Source organism: Macrotis lagotis, chromosome 1 (genome assembly GCF_037893015.1).
Source record: "Macrotis lagotis isolate mMagLag1 chromosome 1, bilby.v1.9.chrom.fasta, whole genome shotgun sequence".
NCBI lineage: Eukaryota > Metazoa > Chordata > Mammalia > Peramelemorphia > Peramelidae > Macrotis > Macrotis lagotis.
In genome coordinates, this window is record NC_133658.1 from 675,475,717 (window position 1) to 675,496,033 (window position 20,317).

Consider the following 20,317-nt stretch of genomic DNA (forward strand, 5'->3'; position numbering starts at 1 on the left):
CAATTTCCACATCTAACACATACCAACTGTGTGATCCTGAGCAAAGCACTTAACTTCTCAATGTTCTATGAAACATTTTATTGCTTTGCTAGAGAGAAAGTGATAACTTACCTTGATTAATACAAAATTTCCTCTTACCAGTTTCAAATCATAGAATATTAAGATCTATAATTATCACTTCACAAATATATATATATATGTATGCAGATATAATTCTTTTTTATCTCTAAATTATAATAATTTATCTATTTAGTATAATTTTGAAAGGTTGCTGTGGATAGCAAGGTTCTTAAGTTGTTCTCCATGCACTTGTAGATAGATTTCATTGGAATTGAGAACACTGAGGAGAAACTTTTAAAAAATTTGATTTAACCCTAAATGAAAATTGAGCATTTCAAATATGTTTATATATATATATATATATATATATATATATATATATATATATATATATATAGTATATTGTACCATTTTATGTTAAATTATTATATTGCATTTCAATATCACATTACATTGCATCATATCATATCATATTTCATGTCATGTCATAGTATGCCACACAATATCACATGGCATCATATGAAAAAGATAGTAAAAATGTTTTATCCAACCTCCTAATTTAAGACAACTGAGGCACACACAGATGCTATAGGTATATAGTAGCTGAGTCAAATCTTGAACTCAGATTTTAACAGAACAATGATCTGTGAATGATTAAACAAATTTCTTTTGACAATGCTAACTTTCTGTTCCCTGGGGTGCTTGACTGACAGATTCCAGTAACCCAAATGGTGTTTCAAGAATATAAAAGATGTTTTTATTTCCCACCTAGAGTGAAATGTATGATTTCTAATGTATGCCATGTTTGGAGTTTTAGAATTACTCAGTCATGCCATAAAGAAGGCTGGAGTAAAGATTATGTATCAGTATAGTTTAAACTTCAGAGAAATCTATAATATTGCTACAGAAGAATCAGATGAGCAAATACAGTGTTCCTTTTCATTGACTGAGGCATGTTATTATTAGGAATTTACATAGAGGAGGTCAAGGGTAAAAATAAAGCTAGCATTTATATAAACTATTTATAATAGCTCATTTTTGTAGTCAAAAATAAAAATGAAGCAGAGAAATGCTTATGGATTATGGAATGGCTAAGCGGGTTATGACATATGTAGGCAATGGAATATCACTCTTATAAAAAGGATGAATATTATAAGCAATCTGAAGAATTGGAAGATAAATTGATATTTATGGAAATTAACAGAATCAAGGGAACACTGTACACAATGATTCCAATAATGCAAATTAAAAGAAGCAAAAGAAGCAAAAGAAAATTAAATGTTTTGAAATTATAGCAACCAGGCTTGGAGCCAATGATGACCTGTAAGAATCCACATGGGAGGACTTTCCATCATGAATGTGGAGAGAAGCCAGGCACTATTTTTAGCTCTCCTGGTTCCCTCAGAACTGACATGAACGAAGCTTACTTTTTAACAGATTTTTATTGACAGAACCCACAGAAGCACAAAGGAGAAAATATCTTTTTACAAGATTTGACATGGGGGAGTTTCAGTTAGCCCAGGACAGGGAACAGAGAGGCAGTGCATCAGTGTCAGGGTGAAAATAGAGGACTAACCTGAAAACCCCCCTGGTTGGAGGAGAAACCTTTGCAGTGTACAAGGAGAGATACAGCTCTGCTACCCAGGACACCAATTTAACCAGCATGGCTGATCTGGATCATCAAATTGGGAGAACCTGGTATTCTCAGAAGAGCCTGTCTTGTTCCTGGGGAGGACCTGACATTCCCCAGTACAAACGGCATAGGTGTTCACAGCTTTCCCAAAGGCCAGGGGGTGGGCCATTAAGTTCCCCAGCACTGACTCTCCAGAGAGAACCACCAGTATTTCCAGCCTTGACTGCCTGGCCCAGTGACTCAGTTTCCTGGAAACAGCCAAGGCATAGAGAAATTGGTGGCTGACATCCCCAATGCAGACAATCCAGAGAAAGTTTCTGACATTCTTTACTGGTTGGTCCACTGAGTAAATTCCTGGAGTTAGTAACTTCAAGAAATAAGGACTCTAAGTTTCCCAACATCAAAGGTCTCTGACAACAGAAGACCCTAGGGAAAGATAACAAATCCCAAAATTAAGAAAGGTCAGGTAAAAACAGGGTCTACTGAATATTACCTTAAGGATAAGGATATTAGCTCATAAAGTGTCTATATATGAAACTTCAGAGGAGAATATGAATTGGTCTCCAGAAAGACATCTTAGAAAAGTTCAGAAAGGATTTTAAAAGTCAAATGGAAAAAGTAAGAAAGGAAATGCAAGAGAAAATTTGTAACTTGCAACAAAAAATGACATTAGAATTCAAATTCTTTAAAAATACAATTGAACAAATGAAAAAAAGAAAACAATTTCCTCAAAAGGCACAGCTGAAAAAATGAAAAAAAAGATAACAAGTCCTTTAAAAATAGAACTGAACAAATGGAAATGGAGATGCAAAATTTAAATGGATAAAATATCTCCTGGAAAAAAGATTGGGACTTCATGATACACCAAGAATCTGTTAAACAAAATTTTTAAAAAATGAAAAGAATAGAAGAAAATGTAAAAAACCTCATTGATTAACCAACTAGAAAACAGATCCAGAAGAGACAATTTAAGACTCACAGGACTACGTGAAAACCATGATTAAAAAGGCGGGGCAGATAGGTGTCACAGTGGTGAGATAGAGCATCAGTCCTGGAGTCAAAAAGAACTAAGTTCAAATCTGACCTCAGACTCTTAATAATTGCCTACCTGTGTGACCTCAGGCAAGTCACTTAATCCCATTGCCTTAAATAATAAAATAAGAAACAAAACTTGGATATCATTCTTTAGGAAATGGTTAAGGAGAACTAGCCCAAGATCCTGGAACCAGAAGGCAAAATAGTCATTGAAAAAATCTATCACCCCTTGAAAGGGATTCCAAAATAAAACATATTGTGACCAAACTCCAGAATTATCTGATCAAGGAGAGAATTCTACTAATGGTCAGAAAGAAGCAATTACAAGAATGATAAGCCAGTCAGAATTACACATGATCTGGCTGTTTCAGCATTGTATGGGGTATTGAGACCCTAACCCAAAATGACTACTTGGAGTCCTCTCAAAGTGGTAGCAAACAATTAAAATTTAATTCAGTTCTTGCAAGAAGTGGGGCAGTTCCTAACTCTCTATGAGAGAGAGAGAGAGAGAGAGAGAGAGAGAGAGAGAGAGAGAGAGCAGGAAAAATCTGAATTACAGAAGCTGAAGTAGGGTTAAAAAACCCAGAAAATCCACAAACCATTCCCACTCTTCTTTTCTGCTGACCCTTATAACAGTTGGTCAAACTTGATGGTACAAAGAGAAGAGGAGTGTACCTAAGCTTTCACAGGATGGTCTGTCTTTGTTTACTTCTTATATTGTTAGGGTGACATAATTTTTCTAGCTGGAAATCTGGGTTTTCACACTCACCTGATTCTTGAAAAATAGAAACTGAGGACTATGGATTATACTCATTTAGCACTCTGTTTCTGAGAAGTCAGCACTTTGCCCCTCACAACATTAAAGAATCAAAGGACCAGGAAAATAACATTTAGGAGAGCAAAGGAGTATGGATTATAACCAAGAATCAACTATTCAGCAAAACTGAAGCTTCTCTTTCAGAGAAAACAATGAATATTTAAGGAAAGTGGTGACTTTTAAGCTTTCCTGATGAAAGAGCAGAGCTGACCAGAAAATTTGGTCTTCAAACAATAGATTCAAGAAAAACATGAAAAGGTAAACAAGGGAAAAGAAAAAGTCTGCAATATGATAAGACTAAACTGGCAATATCCCCAACCAGGAAAAAGATTCTTATAACTCTTGAGAAATCTAACTCTATTAGAGGAAATATACTTAGGTTGAAGGTATGGACATCCATTTTACATTCATGACATTTTTGGAATGATTTTTTAAAAACCCTTTAGAAATTAAAAAGGAGAAGGCTGGAAAAAGATGGCAGGATGGGGGAGGTATATTTTTATCACAAGAAGAGGTGCAAAGAACTCAGTACAATAGAGGGAAAAAATGCAGAGGAGAACCACCTGAATCTTATTATCATTGGAATTGGCTGAAAGAAGGATTAGCATACACAGTCAAATGACTTTAGAAATTTATCTTACTCTTCAAATATTAGAAGGGGAAATGGGAGGAAGGGAAGAAGGGATTGAGAAAAGGGAGAGAAGGAAGAAGGGGAAACTGATACATCCTTTTCAGATCATGATGCAAAAAAAATCACGTGCAATAACTGCCAATGGAGAGAGATCTAAAACTAATTGGAAACTAAATAATTTAATTTTTAAGAATGAATGGATCAAATAAGAAACCATAGAAAGAATTAATAATTTCAATAATGAAATACCATAACAAAACTTATGAGATACAGTCAAAACACCTATAAGGGAAAAAGTTATATCATGATTACATGAACAAAAAAGAGAAAGAAGAAATCAATGAACTAAGCATTCAACTAAAACAATGACAAAGAAAAATTTTAAAGCCCCAAATAAAAACCAAATTAGAAATTCCAAAAAAATTAATTATGAAATTAATAAAACCAAAATCAAGATAACTATTGAACTAATGCATAAAAGTAAGAATTGGTTTTATGAAAAAAAACAGTAAAATAGTTAAACCTTTGGTTAATTTGATTAAAAGAAAAAAAAGAAAGCAAAATTACCAGTATCAAAAATGAAAAAAAGGTGAATTCACCACCAATGAGGAAGAAATTAAACTATGCTGTAATGTATGCTAATGAATCTGATAATCTAAGTGAATTGGGTGAATATTTACAAAAAATATAAATTGTCCAGGTTAAAAGAAGAGGAAATTAAATAATTAAATAATCCCATCTCAGAAAAAGAAATTGAGCAAGTCATCAATGAACAAAATCTCCAGGGTTAGATGAATTCATAAGTGAATTCTACCAAACATTCAAGAAATAATTAGTTCAATTTCTATATAAATTATTTGAAAAAAATAGGTGAAGAAAAAGTTATTTCTAATTGCCTCTATGCCAAATTCCCTTAATGACATCAATATGATGTTGATATCTAAACCAAGAAGAGTCAAAATAAAGAAAGAAAATTATAAACCAGTTTCCCCTAATGAATATGGATGCAAAAATATAAATAAAATAGTAATAAAGTGATCACCACATGTTATCACTAGGATAATACACTGTGATCAAGTAGAATTTGTACCAGTACTTAAGGGTTATTTCAATGTTAGTAAATATATCACCACAACTGACCATATCATTAACAAACTTAGTAGCAATTAAATGATTATTTCAATAGGTGCTAAAAAATTTAACAAAATGCAGTACCCATTCTTATTAAAAACACTATAAAGTATAAGAATAAATGGACTGTTCCTTAATATGCAAAGCATCAATCACCTAAAATAATCAAGAATAATTATATGTAATGGCGAGAAGCTAGAAGAATTACGAATAAGATCAGGGATGAAACAAGGATGCTTATCAACACTATAATTCAATATATTGTATTAGAAATGCTAGCTTTAGCAATCTGTGAAGAAAAAGAAATTGAAAGAATTAGAATTGGTACTGAAGGAACAAAACTTTTACTCTTTGCAGACGATATAATGGTATACCTAGAGAAACATAAAATAACATCTAAAGAGTTACAGAAACAATTATCAACTTTAGCAAAGCTGCAGGATTTAAAACCAATCCACATAAATCATTAACTTTTCTATATATATATTTCTAACAAGGCATAACACTAAGAGCTATAAAGGGAAATTCCATTTTAAATAACTGCAGGCAACCTAAAATACTTGGGAGTCTACCTGCCAAGGTAGACAGAGGAACTATATGAAAACAACTATAAAATACCTTTCACACAAATACAATCAGATCTATATAAGTGGGCAAAAGTCAATTGCTCATGAGTAGGCCAAGTTAATTTAATAAAAATGACAATTCAAACTAAATTAAATCATAGTGCCACACCAATCAAACTCACAAAGATTTAATTTTTGAACTAAGAAAAATAGTAACTAGCTTCATATGGAGGAAAAGAGATCAAGAATATCAAGGAAAGTAATAAAAAATGTAAAAGAAGGACACCTGGTCATACCAGATCTAAAATTTTATTATAAACATCAGTCATATAAACTATTTGGCATTGGCTAAGAATTAGAATGATGAAGCAGTGAAACTGATTATGTGGAAAAGAAACAGTAGTAAATGACTTTAATAATCTGTTGTTTGATAAATGCAAAGATTACAGTGTCTGGGATAAAAACTCACTATTCAAAAAAAAAACTGCTGGGAAATCTAGACAATAGTATGACAGAAAGGAGGCAATAGACTAAAAGTGCATACCCAATACCATGATAAGGTCAAAATGAGTGTGCAAGATTTAGACAAAAAAGGTTATTTTATAAGCCAATTAGAAAAACAAGGAATAGTTTACCTCTCAGATCTATGGAAAAAAGAGCAGTGTATGACCACACAGGAGATAGATAACATTAAAAAATACCTGGATAATTCTGATTACACTAAATTACAATTTTTGCCCTGCTCAAACCCACTGAAACCAAGACTAAAAGGAATGTAGTAAGTGGGGGAACAAATTTTCTTACTAGTGTTTCTGCCAAAGGACTCATTTTTAAAATAGAAACCTGAGTCATATTTATAAAAGAAAAAGTCATTCCCCAATTGATAAGTGGTCAAAAGATAATGAAAGGTAAATCACAAATGGAGAAATAAAAGCAATCTATAGTCATAAAAATTGCTCTAAATTATTTCTTTCTGATTAGAGAAATGCAAATTGAAATAGTTCTGAGGTACCATACACCTCTCAGATTGGTCAATATGACTAGAAAGGAAAAGAAGAAATGATGGAGTGGGTGTGGGAAAACTGGGACTCTGATGCATTGTTGTTGGAGTTGTGAACTGATCCAAACTTTCGGGAGAGCAATTTGGAACCCTGCACAAAGAGCAATCCTTTGTGCATATCCCTTGACCCAGAAATTCCAATTCTAGGTCCATATCCTGAAGAAATTATTAAAAATGGGAACAGTCCTACATGTTCCAAAATATTCATAGCAGCTCTTTTTGTAGTGGCAAAGAATTAGAAACTGAAGGGATGCCTATCAATTGGGTAATAGCTAAACAAGTTATGGTACATGAATACTTTGGAATACTTTGTTCTATAAGAAATCATAAAGGGTCAGACTCTAGAGAATAATGGAATAACTTTCGGGATCTTATGCTGAGCAAAGGGAGTAGAACTAAGAGAACAATGTACACATCAACAACAATATTATGAGATGAACAACCTTGATCGAAGCAGCTCCTCTTGGCAGTTCAGAGAGCTAGGACAACTGCATTTGACTTGTTGTGGACTATATTATCCCCAACCAGAGTAAGAAAAACAAAATGAAAGACACAGAAAAAACCCTTCCAAATCTGATAAATATTTCATAAAAAAATATCTCTTATGTATCACTTTCAATTAATCCTAATTCCTGATGCCAAAAATTATTAATTTGTAAACATGTTTAACAATGTATGTATATGGAAACACTATAAAGACTGACAAATTGCTTTCTGTGGGGGGTGGGGGGAGGGAAGTAAGATTGGGGGGAAAATTGTAAAACTCAAAATGAATAAAACCTTTTATTAGAGTGAAAAAAAAACAATGTATGTATAAAAATGCTAACTTGATTGTTTCCTGCTGAGGGGAGGTGGTGGGAAGGAAGGATGGAGGGAAATTGTGCAATTTGGAAATATGCATATACATATTGATAAAAACAGATAAATAAATTTGAAAGAGAAGAAGCTAAACAATCTTTATTTCTTTTGTGTACCTGGCATTATTATTATTATTATTATTATTATTATGAAAAAAAATCCTCCTCCTAGAATAAACAATGTGAATACAACCAAGAATTTACTACCCTGAAAAATTCTGCATGGCAGGGGGAAAGATGGATGTTCAAAAAATTGGAGACTTACAAAATTTCCTGATTAAATGACCAGAACTGAACAGAGAATGCAAATGCCAAATACATGACCCAAAAGATTCAAGAAAAGGTTTAAAAATTCCCAGGACCTCAAAGTTAGAAGAGATCCCAGAAGTTATGTGGCCCAAACCATTTATAAAGAAAATTTCTCTCTACTATATACCTGCCAAATGGTTATCCATTCTTTATGTAAACATATTAGGAACAGGAAGAATTCACATATTCAGAGGCAGTGTATTTCAGATTTGCAGTTATTAAAATGATGAATTTTCAGTCCTTCCACTTAAAGTCTAAATCAGTCTAACTTGTACCCATTGTTCTTTCTTCACTTTACTGTAACTAAAAAGATTTCCTATTAAATTATTTTAATGACAGTTCTTTAGAGATTTGCCAGTTACAGTTACCTCTTCACTTCAAAAATTGTAGTGGCATATTGAATGAGCGTGATTGTACATGCCTATAATGCTTTCATTTAGAAAATATAAGGCTGGAAAGCTGGGAAATTTGAGCTGGAAATTAGGAGTTTCCATAAAACTTGGGGATAGAGTTGAACAAGTGTTCACACAAAGTTTGGAACTTATTTGGCAGATTCCTAGGAGTAAAAGCATACCTGTTTACCAAAACTTGGGGTGGGGGGAGCATGGGGGGGATGTGGACCAAGTTGGAAGTACAGTATGTCAAAATATCAGTAACAATATGAATGACTTCTTGCCTATCAGTGACTATCAAACTTCAGACCTAAGAGATGTACCAAAAAAAAGAGAAAGCAAAAAAATAAATAAATGTAGTATTTTATTTTTGCCACTCTTAAAAACCTGGGAATATTTACCAGATTGGGAAGTGTGGCTTTGAAACACTGACATCAACTCTTTTACTGTGATTCATATAGATAGAATTGGAAAACACAATCTAATCAAAACCTTTCATTTTAGACATGAATTTTCCTGAGACTCAGCAAGATTAAGTGACTTTTATAAGATCAAACAAAAATCACATGGAAGAGGTGAGCTTAGAACTCTAATTCTCTTATTTTATATTTCCCTTTCCACTGTCCCACGTTATACAGGTCTCTTATACTTTTTATTTTCTAATGCTATTGGAAATTGCCTGTTTCTATACTCATAGAAAGAATTTCACTTAAATGTCTACTTGCTACCAGTTCTACCATATATATTATTAGAGTAATAATGATAAAATTTAACAATTTATTGCATATATCAGACTTTCCTCAGAATAACTCCTGTACATAGATAATGCAGGTACAGTCAACAACATTGTGTTTCAGTAAGGGAAATATATTGAGTAATTACTCATTTGCCTTTTTTATATATTTAACTTCTATAATTCTAGATGAAAAATGTGACCAATTATTTTCTATACATTTCAGGAATCAAAATTACAAAATAATGTGGTAAGACAGAAATTTTATACCATTGTATAATGATCAATTACATGATCATATGCTATTTTTTGCTCTTTTTTTTTTTGCTAAGGCAATGGGGTCAAGTGACTTCTCCAAGGTCACACAGCTAGGTAATTATTAAGTGTCTGAGTTCAAATTTGAACTCAGGTCTTCCTAACTCCAGGGCTGAGCTCTATCCACTCCACCACCTAGCTGTCCCACATCTTCTTTAATTTCATAGTACTCATAATTTGTAAAAATTCTAATAAGTTTTTCAGAAATTGATATTTATATAAATATTAATTGGAAATTTGTCAATTAGAAGGCAGAACTAAGATGGTGGAGGAAAGGCAGAGACTTGCCCAAGTTCTCTCTAAACCATTCCAAATACTTTTAAATAATGACTGCACCCAAATTCTAGAGTGGCAGAATTAAAATAAAAATAGACTGAGTGAAATATTTTTCCAAACCAAGACAACATGGAACATTGGGTGGCAAGGATCTGTTGCCCCAGGGTTGTGTCAGAGTGAATCAGCTCCACCCATTCAGGAATAGACTACAGGGTGACCAGGGCTGTGGTAGTAATGGTAGTTTCCAGACCTCTCAGTCCAGTGATTGCCAAGGACAATTTGAAATGTCAGCAGGAAAATTTCGCCTCCTTTCCATGAGATTGTAGCACATTCCAACATAGGTCTCAGCAGCACAGACCTGTATAACCCTAGCAGACCAGGAAGCACTCAACCAACTTAAGGAGTTTTGAAATAGATTGCTATATATAAGGTTGGACTGTTCTTTTGCTCATATTCAAATCAGGGTCACACTCTTGGGTGACAGTTCCAGAGCAAGAGAGGAGTATTTCTACAGAGAGTTTAAGGCCCCAATGTAGCAGGAATCCTCTCACAATTTCCCTCTCACTGTTCCAGGTCAGAAAAGTGTGCTTGTAGTCACCCACAGACCAGAGCACAGGGTGTGAGAGTAGTCATACCTTCTCATAAGACCTTGGAAGAATTAAAAATTTCCAGGTCCCTAGAAATATCTCTGAATATCTCTGAAAACAGCTGCAAAAACCCTCAAAAGCCAGGGACAGTGTGTCCTTCACTCTGTAAGTAGAGTCCCATTTTAACAAAGAGTTAAAATCAAATCGTAGACTGGAGAAATGAGCAAACAACAGAAGAAAAGAAATCCAAATTTGGCTGGTGACTATGGTCATATGTAATATCAAAATACACTCAGAAAATGATGACAAAGTCCAAGCTTCTACATCCAGAGCCTCCAAGAAATATATGAATTGGACTCAGGACATGGATGAGTTCAAAAAGCATTTTGAAAATTAAGTAAGGAATGTAGAGGAAAAACTTGGAAGGGAAAAGAGAATGAAGTAGGAAAATCATGAAAACTGTGACAGCAGCTGCCTGAAGGAGATACAAAAATATGCCTTAAAAAGCAGAATAGGTGAAATGGAAAAGGAGCCCTTTCAGTTATAACTCTAACCTCTCAGAACTAAAGTTGACTGAGGAAAATAAATCCTTCAAATATAAACTAGAGCAAAGGGAAGCCGATGATTTTGTGAGAAGTCAAGAAACAATAAAACAAAACCAAAAGAAGGAAAAACTAGAAGAAAAGTTGAAATAACTGGAAAAGCAACTGACCAAAAAACCAATCCAGGAGACATAATTTTAAAAATATAGGACTATCTGAAAAGCATAACAAAAAAAAGAATCTAGGCATCATTTTTCCAAGAAATTATCAAGGAAAAGTGCCCTGATATTGAAAAAACAGAGGGCAAAATAGAAATTGAAACAATACAAAGACTACCTCCTAAAAGAGATCTAAAAATAAAAAATGTCAAGAATATTATAGTAAAATTTCAGACAAATCATAAAGGACTTAATGATTGAACTACTCATATTCCTATATGGAAAAATAATACTTATAACTCACATGGATTTTCTCATTTATTAGAGTACTTAGAATGAGCACAGATGAGAGTTGAATTTGAAAGGATAATATATTATAAAGATATAGTTAATGGGGGAAACAAGAATGTACTAAGAGAATGGAAAAGGGGGAGGAAAGTTATATTACATAAAAGAATCAAGAAACCTTTTTGCTGTGGAGTGGAAAAAAGGGTGGGGAGGTATGGGGGAATGAGTGAACCTCATTATCATGGAAATTGTCTCAGAGAAGGGATAACATACATACATACATGCATGCTCAATTCAGCATTGAAATCAACCTTTACCTAGAGAAAATTAGAATTGGAGGGATAGGTAAAAGTGAGTGGAGGATAGATGACAGAAGGGAGAGAAGTATTTGTGGGAGAAAGATTGAAATGTTTCTCTGACAAAGGTCTCATTTCTCAAACTGAGTAAATTTTATTATATATTATATACATTATATAGGGATTGGGAGATGAGAGAGAGAGAGAGAGAGAGAGAGAGAGAGAGAGAGAGAGAGAGAGAGAGAGAGAGCACATTACCTAACTGATAAGTAATCAAAAGTTATCAGCAGTTTTCAGATGAGGTTATCAATGCTATCTCTTTTAATCATTTTTTTAATTCCCTAACTCACTATTGACAGTGACAAATGTTGGAGGGGATGTAAGAAAAATGAGACAAATGCACTGATGGAAGAGTTGTGACAAAAATCAACAATCTATAGAGTAATTGGGAGCTGTTCCCAAAGAGCTATAAAACCATGCCTACCCTTTGACCCCATAATGCCACTACCAGTCTGTATTCCATGTATAAGGATATTTACAGCAGCTCTTTTTTAGTGACAAGGCACTGAAAATTGTGAGGTTGCTCATTAATTATGGAATGACTGAACAAATTGTAGCATTTGATTGAAATGAAATGGTATTCTGTTATAAGAAATGATGAATAGAATTGCACGAGCAGATGCAATTGGAACTGTACGATCTACAAAGTAACAGAGTTGCAAGATTTGTAAACCATTATTAAAACAAAATAAGTATTATATAGAGTTAGAAAAATGTATTTCATGAGTTATTTTTCAGAAAATTATGCTCTTGAATTTGATTATATATGTCTATGAATATCAAAAATCATGTGGTGCAGTGTGAAAAGTCTTAAATTTGCAATCTGATGACCTGGGTTCAAATCTTGATGTTGTTCCTTTATTTGAGTTTAACCTGAATAATCTCTTTTGACCTTAGTTTTTTTTCAAATTCTAATGGAATTAAAATAATTTTTCTCCTCTAAATTCTAAACATATGATTCTATGATTTGCATAATCCCTAGCTCTAGCAGTGTTGTAAGATTTCTGATAAAAATTAATAATTTCAATAGAATTATTAATTAGTAGTTCTCTCACATGAGATTAAAATAAACTATTTTATAGATGATCATGGTAAAGTCAAAGAAGGTGAAATAATACTACTGGCCAAATTATTCTCTTTCTTCATGCTTGATTTAATTCACATGACTTATATGTCTTAAAGAAAGGTAGGATGAATAATATCTAGTCATTTTTTTTGTGGTTCATTGAGTGGATCTATGGTTATGAATCATTGCAATTATAATACTCTTGCTAAATAGACTTAAAACTCAATGTTATCTTTCTTCCAAACACTATTACCTCTCAGAACTTTTCAATTTCTATCAATTCATTTTTTTATCTTTATCCTTTCTGCTATTACTGTTCCAAAATTATTACTAATCCCTTTCCTGGATCCTCATTCCCTATTCCTTAATGTAGTCTATACAATTGTTGATCAAATTCTGTTGACTGTTGGCAAAAATCATTGTTTTGTAATGCTCTTGAAAAGATCCTGAAATTCCAAATTCAGTGTAGCTATCTAGTTCTTTTTTTCTCCCATAAAGAGATTTTGTGCTTCAAAAAAATTATTTGGATTAAAGCCTCAATAATTTGAATGTTTGCCCCATTATCAATGTTTGACAAATTAAATAGGTCAATTAATTAATTAAAGATAGATTTTGAGAACTGTGCCTTTTGATTTATTAAACCAAATTCTTATTCTGTTCTTAGAGTCATCAAAATAATTCCTTTATAACATCAGAAATACCTTATATACTTTACCCCAAAAATGTATCTGCATCTCCCCTGCACCCCACTAAACTATTCTGTATTAAAATGCCCTTAAAGAGATGGCCTGCTTCATATAAGATACCTAATACAAAGACCTTGTTTGTGGAGATTTTCCCAAGTCTATCCTATTTCCCAAGGTTATTGTTAAATTCATTTTTCTAATCAGGATTCAGTTCATATTCTAAGGAATATTTTAGTCATTAACAACTGTTCATTCATATTCCAATGATGCTTAATGTTGACCAATTTGAACACTGAAAACACATAAAATTAGGGAAGAAATAGAAACTATTAAAAGAGATTTGCAGGATGGCTAGGTGGAACAGTAAATAGAGCACTGGCTTTGGAGTCAGGAGTACCTGGGTTCAAATCCAACCTCAGACACCTAGCTGTGTGGCCTTGGGCAAGCCACTTAACCCCATTGCCTTGAAAAAAAATCTAAAAAAAAGAGAGATTTGCAACATCTGTAAATAATGAGTAAAATAATTTTAGTTGTCCCAAATATTTTTAAGCGTTAATTAAAGTAAAAGATACTTCAGAAGTACAATGAAACAGGCAAAGTCCCTGTCTTCATGAAATTAAAAACATATGAAATAATTCTTCAGTGTCTCTGATCTGTCTTCTCCCAATTGCTCTCAAATCAATGTAGTTCAATTTGTCCTGACATCTTTCTTCATGTCATTCTATCTCAACCAATCTCCCTACCCTCATGTCTTCTCACATCACTGTACTTGTCAGATTAATTTTCCTAAGAGAAACCAATTATCATGAAATTATTCAGTATAAACCTTTAAAAAATTCTGATTGCTGTCTGAATAAAGCACAAAACCATTATTTTTTTATTCATTGTTGTCTATTGCCTTGTCATAATCCCAGTTTCCAGCCTTTTTCAATACTATTTAGTGTATAATCATGTGTGTGTTTATACATATATATATAATTTATTCATAATATATATGAGATAAAATAATAATGCTGTTTAGTGTATGTATGATTTGTATATAAATATGCATACTAATTAAATGTAGTATATAATATAACATATATTAGTATGTGTTTAATTGGGTAAAACAACATGAAATTTCCCAAATAAACTACAACTTTCTTGGTTCTTATTTTTCTCCCAATCTAGAAATTTTTTATACCTATTTTCAAGTTTTTGAAATTTTACCATCTTTAACACAGCATAGTTTCTATCATTGTTGGGAAGTCTCCTCGGATAGCTCTAAATAGAAATCAGCAATAACAGGCAAATTGTCAATAAACATTAAAGTCCCTACTATGTTCTAGGTCTTTTGCCTAAGCTCTGTGATTACAAATGAAAGACTGTTCTATCCCTCAAGATTGATAAAATATTTTTTTACTTTATATTTATTTTTATTTTTGTACAAATGATGATTTTATACATTACTAAAGTATTCTTGTTTAAGAGTAAATATCATACCCCTCCCCCTACAAATATAGACCCTCATGAGCAGTACAGTAAAGAGAAAAATAATAATGATAATAATGATAATAATAATAATAATAATAATAATAATAATAATAATAATAATAATAATAATAATAATGGCAGCCAGGTGGTGCATTGGACAGAATGCCACCCCCAGAGCCAGGAGCACCTGAGCCCAAATCAGGTCCCAGACAGCCAACAATCACCCACGTGTGTGGCCCCAGGCAAGCCACCCAACCCCATTTGCCCTGAAAACTCCCCCCACAAAAAATAATTTTAAAAATGTACATCATTATGTGTTCCAACACCTCCAGCTCTGTTGCAGGTGGATCACATTATTTAGGATAAGTCCATCACTAAATCTACTTCCATATTTTTCCACCATTGCCATTGCTGATCGCAACTCCCTCCAATCATACTTCCCCACTACCATATACTATATTTTCTCTCTCCTTTCACTCTGTCCCTCTTCTTAAATGTGCTGTAGGGTAGCTGAGTAGCACAGAAGACTGTTCACTGGCCTTGTGCTTCAGAGGCACCAAACCCACATATCACTCATAATGCCCAGCAACCACCCAGCCCTGTGGTCCTGGACAGGCCATCCAATTCCAGCCCCTTGCAAGAAGTAAAAAAGAAAATGTGTTATATCTGATCACTCTCCCCCACTGTCCACCCTGTCCTCCATCATTCACATCACCCCCCTTACCCCTTTCCCCTTTGCTCCTTACTCTAGTTGTCTATACCCCATTGAGTAGATACGCTGTTTCCTCTCTAAGCCACCTCTGATGAAAGTGAAGTTTCCCTCATTCTCCCTTGCTTTCCCTCCTTCTATATCATGGCAATAGCTCATTATAATAAAAAAAAAACGTATTATATGAAATATCTTAGCCTATTCCACCTCTCTTTTCTCTTACTTCCATTACATTTCCCTTTTAGCCATTGACTCCATCTTTACAATATATTGTATCTTCAAATTCAGCTCCCTCCCATGCTACATCTATAAAAGTGCCTTCTACCTGCTTTATTAAATGAGAAGTTTCTCATGAGCATTATCAGTATCATTTTTACATGCAGGAATACATGTAGTTCATCATCATTAAGTCCCTTATATTTTAACCTTCTCATCTACTCTCTATACTTCACTTGAGTCCTGTATTTGAAGATCAAACTTTCTGTTCAGCTCTGGCCATTTGAACAGGAAAATTTGAAATTCCCCTGGTTCATTGAAAGTCCATCTTTTTCACTGGAAGAGGACATTCAGCCTTGCTGGGTAGTTGATTCTTGGCTGCATTCTAAGCTCTTTTGCCTTCCAGTATATTATATTCCAAGCCCCACAAGCCTTTAATGTATTTGCTGCTAAGTCCTGTGTGATCCTGACTGCAGCTCCACAATATTTGAATTTTGTCCTTCGGGCTGCTTGTAATATTTTCTCTTTGACTTGGGAGTTCTGGAACTTGGCAATCTTGTTCCTGGCAGTTGTTTTTATAGGATCTCTTTCTTGGGGAGATCGGTAGATTCTCTCAATTTCTATTTTGCCCTCTGCTTCTAGGATAGATGGGCAATTTTCCTGTAGAAATTATTATAAAATTATGTCAAGGCTCTTTTCCTGATCATGACTTTCATGTATCCCAATAATTTTTAAATTACCTTTCCTAAATCTGTTTTCCAGATCAGTTGTTTTTTCAATGAGATGTTTCACATTTTCTTCTAATTTTTCAATTATGTCCTGATTTCTCATAAAGTCAGCAGCTTCCCTCAGTCCAATTCTACATCTGAAGGATTTGTTTTCCTCAGAGAGCTTTTTATCTCTTTTTCCATCTGACCAATTCTGTTTTTTCAAGCATGCTTCTCCTCTATAACTTTTTGAACTGTTTTATCCATTTGGCCTATGCTGTTTTTAACATGTTATTTTCTTCAGCATTTTTTGGATCTTCCTGACTAAGCTGCAGACTTCTTTTTCATGTTATTCCTGCATATCTCTCATTTCTTTTCCCAATTTTTCTTCTATCTCCCTCACTTGATTTTTGAAAACGTTTTTTGAACTCTGTCATAGCCTGAGGCCAATTTCCATTTTTCTTGTAGTATTTAGATGCAGTTGCTTGACCTTCCTCATCTTCACATTGAGTATTTTGATCCTTCATGGGTTTATAGACAATGTATTTATCAAAGATGTTACTCATTTCCCCAGCCTGTGCTTGGTTTTGGGGTGCTTCTTGCGCTTTTGAGTATTATTGGGAAATCCCAAATAAGGAACTCAGTCTATGAAGCTCTCTCTTCCCTCCTGGTCTGTGAATGACCACAAGTACACACCCTCTGTCATGTGGCTGAAATGGAGGGGCCCTGCTGTTCTATGGGGGGCCCAGACTGTGATCAGGATCTGTATGTGGTCAGAGCCCCAGAGTCCTGTTCCAGGGACAGAGGACAGACCTGGAAAGTCTCTCTCCACCCATCTACTTAGGCTGAGTACTCAAGGTTGATTTGCCTGGGGGCTCCTGCTTACCTGTCCAACTGTTTCCAGTTCCTGAATCTGGGCTGTCAAGGCCATGCTGCTAGCTGAGTGCCCTGAGGGCTGGGCTTCTGGCTGGCTCTGACTTAGCCCCCTTCCTCCCCAGATATTCCAAGTCCTGCCTGTTGCTCCCTGGGGTGTAGCTCAGGAAACTGCCCCCACTGCAGTGAGCCCTGACTCCCAGTGCCCTGGAGCTGCCTCCCAGAGGCTGAAATTCCTTCAGTCTGGCAGGCTGTCTCTCCAAACTTGTGGAGTGGAGCCTTTCTGCCATTTTTCCAGGTTACCCTAGGCTGCCTTACAGGATCACTCTATGGGTTCTGTCTCTTGAAAATTTAGTTACATTCCTCATTTAATGAGTTTAAGCATATTAGAAAGAGAGAGGGGCAGCTAGATGCCACAGTGGATAAAGCACCAGCCCTAGAGTCAGTAGTACCTGGATTCATATCCGGTCTCAGACACTTAATAATTACCTAGCTGTGTGACCTTGGGCAAGCCACTTAACCCCATTTGCCTTGCAAAAACCTTAAAAAAATAAAAAAAGAGAAAGAGCCCCTAAGAGAGGATCTTCTCCTGTTACCATCTTGGCTCTGCCCCTGCTTTTTATCCTGATAAAATATTTTAAGGACCTGCAAAACTAAAAGCCAGAGGATGGGCTCATAGATAAGACATGTAGATGATGATGGAAAAACCAGAGAAATTCCAGAGTAAGCAGCAAGTTAAGAAATGAAAAGATAATTGAACTTATCTCCTTCATTAATTAGAGGTTTTATAATTCCCAACTTCATCCTCCAGAAGGAAAGAGGATTGTGATAAGGTTTAGGACCAAGACAGATGGTATCTTGCAGGTTGGTGTTTTCCCCATAATGACCTTCCAGAGGAATGGTTATTGCTAAATACAACTTCTGAATATTGTTTATACTTTCCTAATGACTTAGTACATTTTATAATTTATTCAACTAGATGGCAAATCACTTGATTGTCTGATTCAGTTTTCCATTGTCAACTACAATTAGCATCTTGTTTTGCTTATTTTTTAACTAATTATTTGTTTAATAAATGAAGTAGCATAAACTATTTTTTGGCCAGGCATTGGAGTTAAGTGACTTGCCCACAATCAAATGGCTAAGTAATTATTAAGTGTCTGAACCTGCATTTAAGTTCAGAGTCCTCCTGACTCTAGGGCTGGTGTGCTATCTCCCCTACACCACCTACTGCCCCATAACATACATTATTTTTATAATTTAAATAGACAGGCAAAGCATAGAGAGGTTAAGCAAAGCAAGAATGTGAGTGGATTTAGAAAGTCTTGAGTTTAAGCATTCTAACTTACATAAAGTTGAAATGCACTTATTTGATCAGTTAGAGTTGATGCTGATATTGTATTCTTTTGGTTATATATGTAATTTCTTGTAAGTCACAGTTTTATGAAGTCTTCATAATCTTTGAAATTGCTATTTTTTTAAAATATTCAAAGTTATTAATTTACTTTGGCCTATGTTTTCATAAGTTTAGGAAACTTCCAATGAGAAAAAATTTCTGTGACAACAAAGACAAATAACTCTTCCCCAATCAACAGACTTAAAGAAATCTCTGGAGCACTGAGAGGTAAATGATTTTCCAGCGCTCACAAAGACAGTATGTGTCATAAGTAGGGATAGAATCAGTCAATTGATCAATCAGTAAGAACTGATTATGTGCTAAATAAATAAATAAATAGGAAATGGAATACTCAGTGAGAGAAAAAGAGAGATCATTTTGGCATTGCTATAGAGAAATGCAATAATTAATATGCGATGAGGTTGGGAATATAGGTTTATGTCAAGCTCTGAAGCATTTTACAAAATAAGCTGAAATTTATGTTATCCTAGAGGCAGTAGAGAATCAGAAATTTGGTGATATGAGTGTGATATAGGCAGATATTCAATTAAGAAAAAATATTTTGGTAGCATTTTGGAGGGTAGATTGAGTGGGAAGAGAATTTAAGAAAAGAAACCAGTTAGGAGGGTACAGTAGTATACTAGAGAGGAGATGAGATACTGAATTAAATAGTAGCTATGTATTTAAATAGGAAGTTGAATATAGAAGTGAGAGTTGTGGTAAAAAGAAGATGCATTTTATACATAATATTCAGAGCTAAAGGAATCAAAGAGATGACAATCCTGGGAAACTGAAAGAATTGAAAAGCCATGCAAAAATAAATTCAGAATAAGAAAACTTTGGAGGTAAAAGATAATGTGTTCTTTTTCTGATATGTTGAGTTTGCCTTGGGACATTTAAAAAATTCAATAAGAATTTGATAATGTGAGACTGAAGTTAAGAAGACAGAATAGGACTGGGTCTATTGATTTATAAGCCATTTGAATAAAGATGTTAGTTAAACTCATGAGAGTCAATAAACTCACAGAGAAACTAGACTAAAAAAGCAAAAATGAACTAAAAATAGAACCTTGGGGGTATACATAAAGTTATAGAGTGTGATCTGTATAATGAACTTCAAAGAATGCTAAAGGGAAAAAAATCTCACAAGTGGGAGTAGAGCTGAGAAAATAATATCATAAAATCCGAGGGGAGGGATCATCTAAGAGGGGAGAGTTTTTAATAATATCAGAGGTGAGACATAGATGATGAAAGATAAAGGCTGAGAAAGGCCCATATGATTTGGCAATGGTCATTAATAAGTTTGGAAGCAGTATATGCATTTAAAAGATAAACAGAAGCCATATTTCAAAGTCCTAAGAATTAAGGACCCTTCTAATTACACTACAAAAAATGGGAAAGAAAAAGGAAGAAATTGATGTATTTCACTTGTTCCATGTAGGAGT